We start from the raw sequence: 15,218 nt of genomic DNA, 5'->3' as shown, positions 1-15,218 counted from the left end.
ATTTCGCTTCAGCGAGCGAATGACAGTTTTAATTGATTTCCACTGGATGAAGCTTTTCCTAACGGAATAAGCGCTCGCTCGCCGACCATGGCGTAAACGCGTTATAACGCACAATAGATTACCGTGATTAGTCCGTTAGCCGGGCCGTGAATCGGACGCGAATTGTGCTTTTGGGTCTGACGTTCGGTCGTCAGTTTCGCCTCGACCAGCCAAGTAACGCGATTTTCCGCTTCTGTGGACGACCAGTCGTCATGCCGTCGTCCTAAATGGGGAGACGACGTTGTAGTTCTGTGTTAACCGGCACCGACATGCGCAGGCTCCCGATCTGTGATCGGTTGACGATGTTACCTGCGGGAATTGGCGAATATGTAATTGGGCAATAGCCCGCCTGTTTGAAAATTCTACAATGTTGAGCTGTCATGGTTATTATCGGCACGCGGACTGAGCACAGGAATACAGCGAATCACTAACGAGGAGAGCACGACAAGTGCCATAACTCGATTTCCCAAAAACTTCGCTCAGTGGAACAGGAGTCTAAATAGGCACACAAGTGTCTTGGCTTATCCGTAGATACTTCACTGCCTCTGAGAAAACGGTATTCGAAGTTTTAGATATACTTTATAATGCAATTTAGTAAGTAAGGAGTTCAACTTAAGTTGTGGCACAGTGGTTGGCATCGCAGCTTTACACTTTCGCGTCCCGAGTTCGAAACCCGATTATTATTATTATTATTATTATTATTATTATTATTATTATTCTTTTTCATTTATCTACCCATGTCTATAGAAAATAATTCCACGAATTTTTTCCAGTGTATACTGAAATCACTTTGTTCTTGTTCGTCTGCTGACTGCACGGTGACTATTAAAAAGAAAAAAGACTTACTCACTAAATTGCGTTATAAAGTGAATCGAAAACTTCAAATATCATCTTCTCAGAGACGGATAACCGGGACACGTGTGTGCTTATTTTTACTCTCATTCCACGGAGCGAAGTTTTTGGTTCAAATGGTTCAAATGGCTCTGAGCACTATGCGACTTAACTTCGGAGGTCATCAGTCGCCTAGAACTTAGAACTAATTAAACTTAACTAACCTAAGGACATCACACACATCCATGATCGAGGCAGGATTCGAACCTGCGACTGTAGCGGTCGCTCGGCTCCAGACTGTAGCGCCTAGAACCGCACGGCCACTCCGGCCGGCCGAAGTTTTTGGGAAATCGGGTTATGGCTCTAGTCATGTTCTCCTTGTTAGTGATTCGCTGTATTCCCGTGCTCAGACCGCGTGCTGATAATTACTAGGGTGACACACATGGCAACTTGTAAGTAGGCTGTTTAGGTTTTTATGTTGGTAACGCCATGTAGCGCTCTATATGAAAATCACTGACTGTGCTGTGTGCAGTCTGTGGCTGGTTTGCATTGTTGGGATTTGCTATTGTGGTGTCGGGCAGTTGGATGTGAACAGCGCGTAGCGTTGCGCAGTTGAGGTGAGCCGCCAGCAGTGGTGGACGTGGGGAGAGAGATGGCAGAATTTTGAGAGCGGACGATCTGGACGTGTGTCTATCAGAAAGAGTAAATTTGTAATACTGTATATCATGAACTGATATATATATGATGATTTTTGAATATTATTAAGGTAAATACATTGTTTGTTCTCTATTAACATCTTTCATTTGCTAACTATGCCTATCAGTAGTTAGTGACTTCAGTAGTTAGAATCTTTTATTTAGCTGGCAGTAGTGGCGCTCGCTGTATTGCAGTAGTTCGAGTAACGAAGATTTTTGTGAGGTAAGTGATTCATGAAAGGTATAGGTTATTGCTAGTCAGGTTCATTCTTTTGTAGGGATTTTTGAAAGTCAGATTGCGTTGCGCTAAAAATATTGATCAGAATAGGTAAAAAGCGAAATGTCTGAGTACGTTCAGTTCCGCTCAGCTGTTTGAAAATCAAATAATGTAAGAGGTTTATCAGCACAGTAATTCATTAATTTTTCTAAGGGGCCGTTTCAAACTCAACATGGTAGAATTTTCAAACAGGCGGGCTATTGTCCAACAGAGTATCTATGAATCCGGTCGGTTTTTTTCCGGATTTCTTCACGCAAACAGCGTCAGATTGTAAGCAGTGCTGCTTATTGATCATTCAACTTCGTGGTGGGCCAACATGATGCAATTTGTCGTTAAAACTGAAGATTGTAAGTAGCGTAACATTCACATCCGACCGCACTTGTCTGGCTCTTTTCCGTCTTGCCAACCCAGAATCCCTGCAGTGGGACTACTGAGCCGTAGTTTCGAAATTATTTTTGTAAACCAGTGTTGTACTGCGTGTTGTGACATATTTCAGTTGTTCTGTACCGTTGTTCACTAGCGACTCCTGAGAAACTTGCATTTCCCGCTTATTTTGTTCGAAATTCCATAATTTCGGAATAAATTTTGCCGTCGCTCCTTTCATGCACAAATCAACCGAATCATTGTCTTCATATGCCAACATAGTCAGCGACTTCTCCGATTGTGATTCGGTGGCCGTAGATAATCATTCCTTTTACTTCGAGTTCTTGGCTAATGTGTTAAAGCATCCAGAGCGCTCGTCACCTCCATTTTCACGACCTTCTTTGAATCGATTATATGGCTTGTTAACCCTTTTATTTTTTTTACTTATAGCAGACTAAGGAAAAGCAATATTTAACGCTCCTACAACTTTGCAGCCCAAATTTAATAAAAATTCGTTAATTCATTTTTACACGAAACAAATAATCACCGACACCTACAACCAAACTGCATGTAATCTTTTGGACAACTGACAACTGGCTAAATATCTGATGTGTTTAACATCCGTCGGGTAAGTCCGGTAGAGTTGAGCCGTCGTTTTCCTTCAGCATAAAATCTGTGTGTTTCGTAATTTTTTCTGATTTCTAGTAGCATGTTCGTACCCAGTGTCATAACTTAAGTACAGTATATTGTTGAGGCACTGCCGCTTAAAATACAAGAGATGTGATAAGATGGAAACATACACAAGTGGTTTAAAATGGCTATACATGAAGAAAAGAGTGAATTAAATTTTCACAATTTTGCTTGATTATTTTGCAATGAATACAGAATTACACTATTAAATACTTTAGCCCAAAGAAATTTATTATAAATCTTGACTCAACACTGGTTTTTCTACTGGGTTGTTGGTTTCGGTCAAGCATCAGCCTGTCTTTCTCACCACAGCAATTACACTTATTACCAAATGTTGACCATTGTGAATAGGCTACACTCTGAATCCAATCGTAATTTTTAATACTTTCGCGACAGATTTCACTACAACCAATACATTCATTTTTTTCTATTTCATCACAGTTATTTTCACAGTCTTGTACAATGTCTGTAACTGATGAACACGGTGAGCTATTTGCAGTAGTTCTGTTATTGAGATTCTTCACTCTGTTTTTCTCTTCACTAATATTTTCCTTTTGTGATCGTTTTGCGGCTTTTTATGTTTCCTTTCTTTTCTTATCACTCTTTTCATTTAGAGTTTCAATATTTTCAGCAGAGTTTAGCTCTTTGGATAGAGTTGCAGCCTTCGTCTTAAAATTCATGGTTTTCATCAAAATATGGAGCAGACGATATCTCTTCGAAACGTTTTGCCGGTGTTGGCTTAGGAATAGTCAGTTTTGAGATGGAAATCTTGAAAGTTTTAGGTTTAGCAGAAGTGGAGTTGAAGTTCCGCCAGTGAAGGAATTTTACTTGTGCAGAATCTGTTCTTCTGATGTGCTTGGTCTTTTAATGAGTTTTGAAGTGGCTGATTGGACTGTGTACAAGATTCTGCTCTCCCATTTATTGGCACAGTCACCTCTTCCGACAGATAGGTATAGTCTGCGACGGCGCCCATCTTCAGTGGGCTCATTGCACACGCCTTGAAGCTAAATTTAATCATGCTCCATCTCTCTCACATTAAAACTAGTATTCTTTCTCTCCCAAATAACATTGGTCCATCTCTTCCGTTTGTCTGGGAGAGACGTATCACCCTGATTCCTGTCTGCAAACAGTGAACTCGGTGACTATTTTAGGTTAGTTTCATGCCTACAAATTCTTCAAGCTCGCAATAAAAAAAACTGCTTCAATACTGCGCAAACCAAGCCTTAACGCTAAAATCATGTAACTATACGATAAAACATTTTGTCTTTACCAGGATAGAAAATGTGAATTTTATCCAGAAGTAACACGAAATTGGCAGCAACACTTCTGTACCACGTTTGTTCACTTAAGAGCTTCCTCGCTCACCAGCGACGCATTTGTGAATTACGCCACTGGTGCGTCTTACCCGTGGCCGACCTCTCCCGGACTTCCCCTAAATACACTTCAGACATGCTTACCAACACAACCAAAAAAAATCGCCCTAATTTAACTAACACAATAGGGGAGATTTCGAAATTCCCACTACAGGTTGAACACAACTCGTACTTTCTACTACAGGAAACTCATTTGCTAAAACGTCTAAAGACGATTCGCACCTGATAATCTGCAGACTTCTCTCCGCGTTAGGGAGCAGGAAATTTCGCAGCCCTCAGGGAGGATCAAAACGAGTTACCCATGAGAAGTGTGAAATCTACGGCAGAATCCCACTGCAAACAAACGTGAATGCTGTCGAAAAGCAAACACGCGTTTTAAAATCAGAAAAGCACACTGTCGGAGTGGAATTAGCGCAGTGCTTGTTCTTATGTTTTTTGCGCTTGCTTGGAAAATAGAGGAAGAAACGCAGGTACGCTGTGGATTTCTTCACTTTCTATCTGCGTTTTTACTCGCTACGAAAATATTTTCTGAGGAAATAAAAACCCGGTTGCAGAAAGCTTCACGAGTTGAGCAGTTCGTCTTGTGTGCAGAATGCTTCCAGCAAACATTGCGTCCTGGCTTATACGACAGTGGACTACGTGCGTATTTGCAGTTTTTACTTCTCCGTTGCCGAACTTTGCCTTCGTTGCTTTAGGCCCTGGATTCTATTCCCGGTATCTTCTCAGATTCCTTCTGAGAGAGAGAGTGAAGTCCGGAGTGGGGTTTACTCAGCCTCGTAAAGAGTTGCTTCCATGAAGAAACAGTGGCATCATCAGGATCCATCTTCTGGCAATTACGGCTGGAGGGATAGGCGACATGCTCTGATCAAATGTCCCAAGATCACAAATCACTCCTTGTACTGCCTTGTAGGCAGCACTCAACCAGTCGGATCAATCCGTGATTAAGTTTAGTACTTGGCTCGGTAGCGACACGTACAGGTGTTGGGCAAAAATGTTGTAACACCGAGAGAAACTCATGCTCGAACATAAATGTAGGTGCTAGCTAACAATGCGGCACCTGTTTCATTTCCTCAATACGTTGCAAGTGTCACCCGTGGTCAGAGCGGTAAATGGAAATGAGCGTATGGCATTGTTGGCCGGGAAACTCCATGCGGCGGAGTTCGGCCACCGCATTGCAAGTCCTTTTTAGTTGACGCCACTTCTGCGACTTGCGGGTCAATGATGATGATGAAGGACACACAACACCCAGTCCCCTGCCGGGAATCGAACCCGGGCCCCCTGCGTGATAGGCGGAAACGCTACCGCTACGCTACGGAGGCGGACAGTCAGAGCGGTGTTCTGCGTAGTTGTGAGTGCATTATGTCGGAGATACGGTGAATTTGAACGTGGGCTCGTGGTGCTCGTATGGTGGCTAAATTCCGTAACCAAAGGAGCGCAAGTGTTTGGTGTTTCAAGAGGAACCGATCCAAGATTTATACTGAAATCAGGGAAAGTGGAAAAATATCATCTGTAAGTTATAACGCGGATGAAATTGTGTGTTGAGTGTTCGTGATGAACGGTCATTGAAAGTATTGTGACGAAAAGTAAGAGGACGACAGCTGCAAAAATCATCCCAGAACTGAATTTAGCTCACACGGACTCCATTAGCACCAAAATAAGTAGTAGTAGTAGTAGTAGTAGTTTTATTTATCCCTAGATCTCTTTGACAACGATATTGGACACGTCTTGATATTACAATTTAAGAATAACAAAAATAAAGTAATTCATATATATACAGATAAAACATTCATATTTCTTTACGTACTACTCGAATATGTGATAAAACATGGGGGTTCCTATTTAAAAAACGCAGTTGATATTCGTTTGACCTATGGCAGCGCGATCTAGCAGGCCAGTCATAGCGCCATCTGATTGTAGTTTTTCCGTTTGATGCTTATTTCGTGAGATATTTGGCCCGGACACGATCAGTGGACCACCCTGTACACAGACATTTGCAGACTTACAGGTCTAGAATGACAAGGTTGGGGCAGCTAGTCAGCAATGGCCTCCTAGCAGGAACCCTCCCGGCATTTGCCTGAAATAATTTTGGGAAACGACGGAAACCCTAAAACAGGATGCTTGATGAAGATTGGAGCCTTCACCCTCCAGAATACAAGGACACTCTATTTAAAACAGATCTACCTCATTCTGTTTACCTCTAGTGTACAACTTAGTTATTTAATAATGATAAAAGGCTAATGCTACACTGTTCATTCATATCTCACTCCCAGTCACTGCACACGCTGTACACATACTGTTTCGTAGCACTACATACAATATCAGCTGACCTCGATGACCATTTTGTGCATCTTTGGAAGGTCGTCTTCTCTATGTCCACGTCCGTGTGGAGCATACCTATTTATTGTTCGGCAGATTCATATCACGGCTTTACTATGAAATCCAGAAATTAATACAATATATTTAGGTGTTTTAGAGATGTTCTCAATTTTACTAATGACACATATGGCCTATACGACCAGATATGCTTTACCGACGATGACCTGTATTTCATACCAATCTGGTGTCTTTTGACGTCGTTTGTCTTTTAGTGCTCGGCTCAGATGTAGCAATTGCTCTCGAATATGATCTCCTATGATTGTTTCCATCGGTTTCAGTAGGTCGAAAACCTTCTCTCTTCCACCTCCATGCCCATCTTCGATGTCAAAATCACCGTTTTCGAAGTGCTCAAAACATTCTCTTCACGTTCTTTCACTAATAGGTGCCTCATCAAAGGTCTTACCCAGCATTTTATGATCCTCAGCCGCAGATTTCATCATGTTAAAACAGAAAATTAAAACTTCTCGCAAATGACGAGAATTTGGCTCGTAAGTTGGCGTATTCAATAGAGAATAACTTCATGATGCAATCACAAATCGACTAACATTCTGATGGCGTTATTTTTACAAATGTCTAAGCTTGTTGTATAACACTTACACCTACCACTTCCACCACCACCTGCTGCTGCTGCCATCTATTGCTAAACGACTGAAGCGATGTTGTAGACCTAATAAGTACAAAAATATACTTGCATAAAATATAATAAAAGAACATGCAAATGAAGCGTAATAAAGAAACAAGTCATTAACATTCGAATTAGACCAGAGGTGCCCTTTATAGCCGACTTCTGATTTTATTTTAATTTATTTCAAAACATTAAGATCATGAAATCAGCTATAAATTCGTTGCAACAAGAGTAATTTGATCCAGCATCAAACAATATCTCTGCTCCTCCTTGAATTATGAGCAAAGACATCACGTCATAATTTGCTTTTCATTAATATTAGAAGTAATTAATTTCTCTCTCAAGGAAAACAAATTAAATTCTGCTCAAGCCGAAGTTAGTGAGTAGCTTCGTCTTGTGTAGTTACTTTTAAAATATCTTTACTGAATAAATTATATATACCGCCTAATCTAAAACGGAAGATACAGTTAATGACTATTAAAACTGGAAATAGTTTTATATCGGTCCGCAAAAACACACAGGCTTCAGCTAGTAGAATTACAGTGGCCACGTTTAACTTTAGGTTCTGCGGGATAGTAAAGGATAGGAACTGACGTAAAGAAGGTTTGCTGAATCCTTACAATAATCATGATTTCAGTCAGAAGTTATATTCATCAGAACAAAGGCATCAGGCCAGACAAGATAATGAAAGAATAATGAACGACTCATTGTCGTGCAATACGTAGTATATATAGTAAAACATAAAACAAACCTGGAGTCCTCGCTCGATACTGTATGCCTATTCTTAGACAGACATAACCTTTACATGCATTATTAGCACTGTAAGCTACATTTATTTTCTTAGTAGGTACTTAAAATGATTTTAAGAATGAGGATCTTTCTTATATTATTCAAGGATTCTAAAAGAGGCGCCACACTTTATGGGGACTTGGGCATAACGTAGTTACGTATAGCAAGTATGGTTCCCAAGGGCATGACTAGTAATTACAGCAACGAATGACGATCGATATATTCAGATTTCGAGTCGAAGATACAGAGGTAGGACTTACAATTTTTGACTCGGAACGTAATCATAATTACATAAAAAATAACATATCATATACATTAGATAGAACAGGAACAGTAGCAATGGCTCTAACAATATAAAGCAATTCCCAGAGAACAGTAAAGCAAAAATTGTAAACCATACTTTTGTATCGTTGACTTGAAAGCGGAACATATCGATCTTCTTACTATGGTTACCCGGGCGTCCTTTTGAGCCATCTCAGATCTACATACGTTACGCACCTCTCCATAGAGGGCAACTTGGGTGTAGTTCGAATGTTAATGGTTTGTTTCTTTATTATTCTTCTTTTACATGTTCTTTTATTATATTTTATGCAAGCTTATTTTTATATTTACATAGCTGTAGTTGTGATCTAAATATTTCATTCCACAGTTGCATTTTTACTGATTTTATTCGTATTTCACGGCCACTGTCTACCACTGACGTAATGCTGGTGGGGGGAGCACTCGCTATTTATGCGACGGCAACCTGTACGTCACCCTTAATTGCTCTGCACACCGACCTAGGACGGTTAGTGTTCCATACCGCCCGCTTTAGCAGTCAGCAACCGTGTCGCTTCTTCGGCTTATACTGCAGTTATATCATTTTTTACATTTGTGTTTATCTTCATGTATCCTCTAATAAGTTTCACGTTGCTCCATTTAGACAGTAAAGGTCTGAAGGTCCGAGAATGATCAATCATTGCTCGAAACTTGTTACCGTTTAAAAAATAAAATGTTTTATGCGATCTAGACTGTTTGTATTGTATTGTTGATAGTACTTTATGGCCACTAACATTTCCAGAAACTATGTTTGAAAAAATTACAAATTTCTATTTTTTTTTTTTTTCACAGTTAGATTCAGTACCCGTTCATTAGTTATTCGATCCAATTATCTAATTTGCAACATTGTTCTGTAGCACTACATTTAAAAAAGCTTCTATTTTCTTCTTTTCTGAATTGTTTATCGTACACGTTTCACTCCGTCACAAGGCTACATTTAATAAAAACGCCTTCAGAAAAGATCTCCTAACTCGATAGAAAAGGAGAGCTATTGCCAATCTGCATATCATATCCTGCACCGTCAGCCATCGTCAGTTATTTAGTTGCTCAGTGGCAAACTTATCGACTACTTTTACTGTCTCATTTCCTAATCTATTGCTATAAAAGTTTCTATCATGATTGGTAAGGTCACTGTGGCCTCGAGTCTTTTTATATTTCACCGGAAACCAAACTGATTTTCCGGAGGCCGGCTTGTGCCACTTTTCCCATCCGTCTTAAATTACATTATTATTGAAATCTGAGTGTATTATCCCGGTCTCATATCTTACTACATCTACGTCTTTCACGCAAGGTGGATTAGTTTTGTCGTGGCAAGCTTTCCCAAGGATCTCGACAGTTCTGAAGGAAAGTCGTCTACTCCAGGCGACGCCATTCGATTTCGTTGTTTGTGGCAAATTCTTCTCGCTGTATCGTATCTCCCATCCCATCTCGATTTATTATTCTCATATCTTCTAGTTTATTTCCGTTCTATACGAACTGGGAAATCTGCAGAGTTGGAGGACCTCTAAACGCGGAGCACAGAATGAAACAATATTATGAAAAGGATAGTTGCTGCTCACCATATAGAGGAGATGGTGAGTCCACAGATAGGCACAACAAAAAGACTGTCAAAACAATCTTTCGGCCAAGAAGACCTTTGTCAAAAACGCAACTCACAGAGCCTGTGGTTATATATATATATATATATATATATATATATATATATATGTGTGTGTGTGTGTGTGTGTGTGTGTGTGTGTGTGTGTTGTCTATTTTCCACAAAGGCCCTGTTGGCCGAAAGATTGTTTTGTGACAATATTTTTGTTGTGCCTATCCGTTGTATGGTGAGTAATATCGTTACATTCTGTCCCGGATTTTCCATCGATTGGACGCAGAATGAAGTATGATGTGATACAGATAATTACTCGTGTCTCGCTACTGGCTGATACTAATGTAATTAAAGACATATAAAGTGTGGAATCCCGTTTTACCTCATATTACAAGACAACGATCTGTGACTCAGCTGGCAGAATGTATTGACTCACATACTCCGTAGTGATTTATCGTTTCTGCCGCTTTTCACCACTGAGACGGTGTATCTTTGAGTTATGGGGCAACAACGACAATTTCTCTCGCAGGCGCGTTGGTTCTCCGATGACTAGAAAATAGCCGCCGTTGACGACACGAAGCCTGTGTAGACTTATGAATATCAACCGATTATCAACCATAAATTAAATGCAGTGGGCAATAATTAAATCAATAATTATGGATTGTGTGATGGAATTCTTCATGTGGGCGCACGACGTTGCGATTGAAGTACGACACTGCCCCAATAATACACTTTCAATTCTCCTCCTCCATTCAATGAACGGCCAGAATCAGCTCAATTGCGTTTGCAACTACCGATTTCCTTTACGTATGAAATGCATATAAAATAAAACAATGGTTTCTTTGGATTACGGTCCAACGTCACGTGCGAACCGTTCGCCGTTGCCAAATTGCAACAACGTTTAGTTCACTACCAGTTCCTTGTGCAGCTTTCCTATTGATGTGTTTTGATACTGAATCCTCGGGGATGTGTTTTGATACTGAATCCTCGACCTGGCCCTTTTATTTCGCATTTCATCACACGTGATAGCCACATCAAATACAACACACACAAAATGATGCTAACGAAATAGACACGGCACTAATCAAACATTAATGGACCTTTCCAGATGACGCGATTCGTCGTCATATATACGGAATCGGATTACATTAGATAAGCTTCCACAACATTGAGTGAAGCCGAATTTTTGAAGGCTGTCAATTAATCGTTGCAACTGGCACGTCTGAGTCGTCAGTGCAATAACCTTTTGTAGTTTAATGGCATAATTAGTAAACCCTGATTTAACGGCAGTGGTGGATACACATGAGGTCGCCCTCATTGCCACTCGCGCCCCCCCCTTCCCCCAATCAGTCTGCTCGACTGAATCGAGCTATCGAGTAGTTGTACTTTCTTCTTCTTCTTCTTCTTGCGTTACGGCCTCTATAGGACCACGGGTAGCCCCTTCGTGGACTGCATTTTCCTCTTCTTCTCCCAGAACCTCTTCATTCTTTCTCTTCTCCTCTTCCGCTCTTCTTCCGAGATCTTCAGTTTCCGTTTCTCCTGGCGGCTCCACTGGTGACATTCTAATCTTTTCCTGTATTCTTCTCTGTCATTGATCTCCGGCATATTTGTCGGTGTATATTTGTTCCTCCAATTTTCCTTTCCTTCGGCCTTGATCTCCAATTCCAACCAGTCCTTCCGAAGTTCAAGAACCCACTTGGTTCCTGTCTTTCCCCTTGTCCTCCCTGTTGTTTCCCACACTCTCTTCGTCATTCTGTCCATACTCATCCTAACTACGTGCTCAGCAAACCTTGCCCTTTTGAGTCTGATTTCCCCAGACAGTGTTCTCGTGTTCCGGTACAATTCTTCCCTAGGTCTTCGCATCCACCTCTCTCCACCTCTTTTGGGATCTGGTATTTTTCTCAGTATTTTTCTCTCTTCTTTCTCTAGTTGCTCTGCCCCATTTCTTCCTAGTGTCATCGTCTCAGCAGCATATAATACTGCATTCCTCACTGTTGCCTTGTAGTGGCTTATCTTTGCCTCTGTGGATATATTCTATTTGTTGTATACCTCTCTCGTCATGCAGAAGGCTGACCTCATCTTCTTTATCCTCTTTGTTATTCCCTCCTTGCTCCTGTTCCTTCCTGTTATAAATCCTCCCAGGTATTTAAATTTGTCCACCATTTGCACAGTGCCTTCCGGTGTTCCCCAGTTTGCAGTGGTGTTTAATGTCTTTGTCTTGTTATAGGCGATCCTCAGTCCCACCTTTCTGGCTGCCTTACTCAAGTTGTCGAGTTGTGTCTTTGCGTCTTCTTCCGTCACACTATTGCTATGTCATCTGCAAAGGCTAGGCAGTCCACTTGAGCCCTGTTGTCCTTTTTGTCCCCCACAAGGGTCTTTGGTATTCCCATTTCCTCGTTTATTGCTCTCCACTGCCTGATCACTTCGTCCAGTGCTATATTGAACAACAATGGTGACAATCCATCTCCCTGTTTAACGCCAGTCTTGATCTCAAATTCTTCTGACAGTGCTCCTCTGAATCTCACCCTTGCTTTTGTGTCTGTCATAATTTATTTTATGAGTTCTTGTGTAGTTCCATCAAGTCCTCTGTTCTTCAGGATCCTAACAAGAGTCTGTCAGTCGATGGAGTCATATGCCTTTGTGAAGTCCACGAAGCTTATTACTGTCTTTTTGTTTTTAAGGCCCTATGTTCTATGAGTTGCTTCAGGATAAATATCTGTTCTACACAATCTCTTCCCTTCCTGAATCCCGCTTGGTAGTCGCCAACTGTACTTTCTACCTGTTCTACTCCCTTGAGCAATAGTGTTGACAGCACCTTGTATCCGACCTCTAGTAGCGACATTCCTCTGTAGTTGTTTGCATTTCTCTTGTCCCTCTTCTTGTGTATTGGTACCACAGCTGCATTCTTCCATCCTTCCGGCAACTTCTTTGTTCTCCAGATCTGGTGAATTATGTTGTCTATTGCTTTGTTGCCTCCCCACTTTATCATCTCGGCTGCTATACCATCTTCTCCAGTTGCCTTATGCAGCACGCGCGTCCGCGTTGTCGTATTTTATTGGTTTCTGTCTGGCACATAATATAGCTAACACATACCTACGACAAAAGACGCGGCCATTCTAGTGATCTCGATACGTTATTCTGTCTGGCATTTGTTCGAGAAAAGTCGCGAATATTCTACTGTTTTCTTGTACAGAGAACCTTCGATACGTAGCGTTATAAACACGGACTATTCGCCGAGTAGGAAGCTCGTTTACATTCTGAAGCAGAAATATTAAGACTGAAGAATGAATAAGTAAAAAGTTCTAGTTGTAGCAAGTGCAAGGGTAAAGATCACTCAAGAGTGAAAGTGATCAGTTGATTGAGAAGTATTAATAATAGTAATTCATACTAATTTCTCAGTAAAAATATTTTTTACGAGACTCTTAACAATACGTTTACTAATAACGTAACAATAGTTTCCCCTACCTAACCCGTATTACGAGTTAGATATGGGAAACTATTTATGCTTACATCTCCGATAATAGTGACATTCGAGAAGATTCCTAAAACGCTTTGTTACTATATAGACCCTCTATCGAATGCACTAGAAAGGAACGGAATCGACAATAAAAGTTCCACACGCCTAAATTGCCGGATGACGTCATCTTTGGAAACTCGCCCTTGTATTATACGTCGTAAGGTACATATTGGCTTGTCGCTTTCACAGTAGGTATTTGTTCACACCCAATAAAAGTCTGGAAGCGAACATTCTGGCAGCGAATGTTCTAGAAACAACCGAGCCACATACATAAGGGAAGCAGGGTCGCCGCCAGGTAAATTAGTCAGTTTGAAAGATACAATCGTCGCGATAACTTGGAAGTGATGAAAACTGAACAACTGCAATTATTGGCTATTATCACGAACTGCAGTCAGTGTAGTGCTTAGTGATATTAGAAATACGAAGAGTGTGACCATGTGTGTTTTAGTGCTAAGAGTACTAGTGTTGCATTTTTCAGTGCGAATAAAGTGTTTGTTCGAGAATAATTGGCAACTAATTTACCTACGTCGTAATAATGTAATAAACTGGATCGTCATGTAACAAGAAAAAGGAAAGTAGAAACACCACCATATGTACAGGCAGAGCCCAACACTTCGTCGAAACTTCCACAACAAAGTTCATCGACCGATTCTCTTAGTCCCACGGATATTGGCAATTATTTGGATGTATTAGCGTCAGGAAATATTAGAAGCTTGTGTTTTATATTAACACAAGCTTCTCACAGCTCCAAGGAAACTTCAAAAAGGTTATATCTTTCCTACTTCTGAGCACAACAAGAGGGGACGGATTGAACGGAGACAAGTGCACGATAACTTTGAACGGTATCGATGGCTGGTGTTATCACAAGTTAACCAGGTGTGTGTGAGGTCGGGTATGTCATATCCGGGGTGTTTTGAAGCTCTAATTATTGAATGTCATTGTTGCCACAGAGATCTTGATGTCACAGTAGCTGGAGGTAAGGGAGTGGGGGTCAAGATGCAGTGTTGAGTTTATTGCTGTGCCAGCATCAGAGGGAGATACACGTGTGCAAAGATGGCTAGGATACGTCACAACCGACCTCGTAGTTGGTGTTACAGTTTTGAGATATCAGCAAGTTTATGAGATATATATTTATAGCATTCTTTGATTAATTTTTAGATTTTATATTTGTCAAGATGTCTTATGAATAAAATCACCGTCGGCTACAGGAAATACTAGAAGTAATTTAGAAAACTGTTCAAATGCTAGTTCCTGTTACTCCGACAGCGAAGAAAAGATTGACAAAAATTCTCAAAGAAGTGAAGAAAGTGATTCGGAGCAAGAGGGTATTTCGGATGATTCGGAAGAGCCAAAATCTGCGTTAGCGGATCCTAGTCAGTCAGCTGAAGTACGTGGGATTTTTTATACGTCCAAAGATGGTAGAACATGGATGAAGGATTGTCCTAGGCAAAATGTTCGTAAATCGTTCAGAGAATATTATCACTAGTTCTCCAGGCGTAAAAGGTGCTGTAAAACATGCCAAAACAGAGATTGAATGTTGGAGTCTTTTATAACAAACAGTATGTTGAATACTATACTTGCACACACCAATAATCAAATAAGGAATATCGGGAAAAATATCCAGAAAATAAAGAGCAACACCACATGAACGACGCGACTTTGGAGGATTTGAAGCCATTTATGGAACTTTTGTATACAGCGGGCCTAAACCACTCAAATAGACAAAACTTCAACGAT

At 40.7% G+C, this 15,218-nt stretch overlaps 1 protein-coding gene and 1 non-coding gene across 2 annotated transcripts in view; one reads left to right on the top strand and one right to left on the bottom strand.

Moving 5' to 3' along the window:
* Positions 1–15,218, top strand: part of LOC126455840 (hormone receptor 4-like) — a 267,525-nt gene that overhangs the window by 239,226 nt on the left and 13,081 nt on the right. The window lies entirely within an intron of this gene.
* Positions 5,516–5,587, bottom strand: Trnad-auc (transfer RNA aspartic acid (anticodon AUC)). Its single transcript has one exon. It is a non-coding gene; the product is annotated as a tRNA-Asp (tRNA).

Source organism: Schistocerca serialis, chromosome 2 (genome assembly GCF_023864345.2).
Source record: "Schistocerca serialis cubense isolate TAMUIC-IGC-003099 chromosome 2, iqSchSeri2.2, whole genome shotgun sequence".
Taxonomy (NCBI): Eukaryota; Metazoa; Arthropoda; class Insecta; order Orthoptera; family Acrididae; genus Schistocerca; species Schistocerca serialis.
Note: the sequence above shows the minus strand (reverse complement) of the source record. Positions and strands in the feature narration are given on the sequence as shown.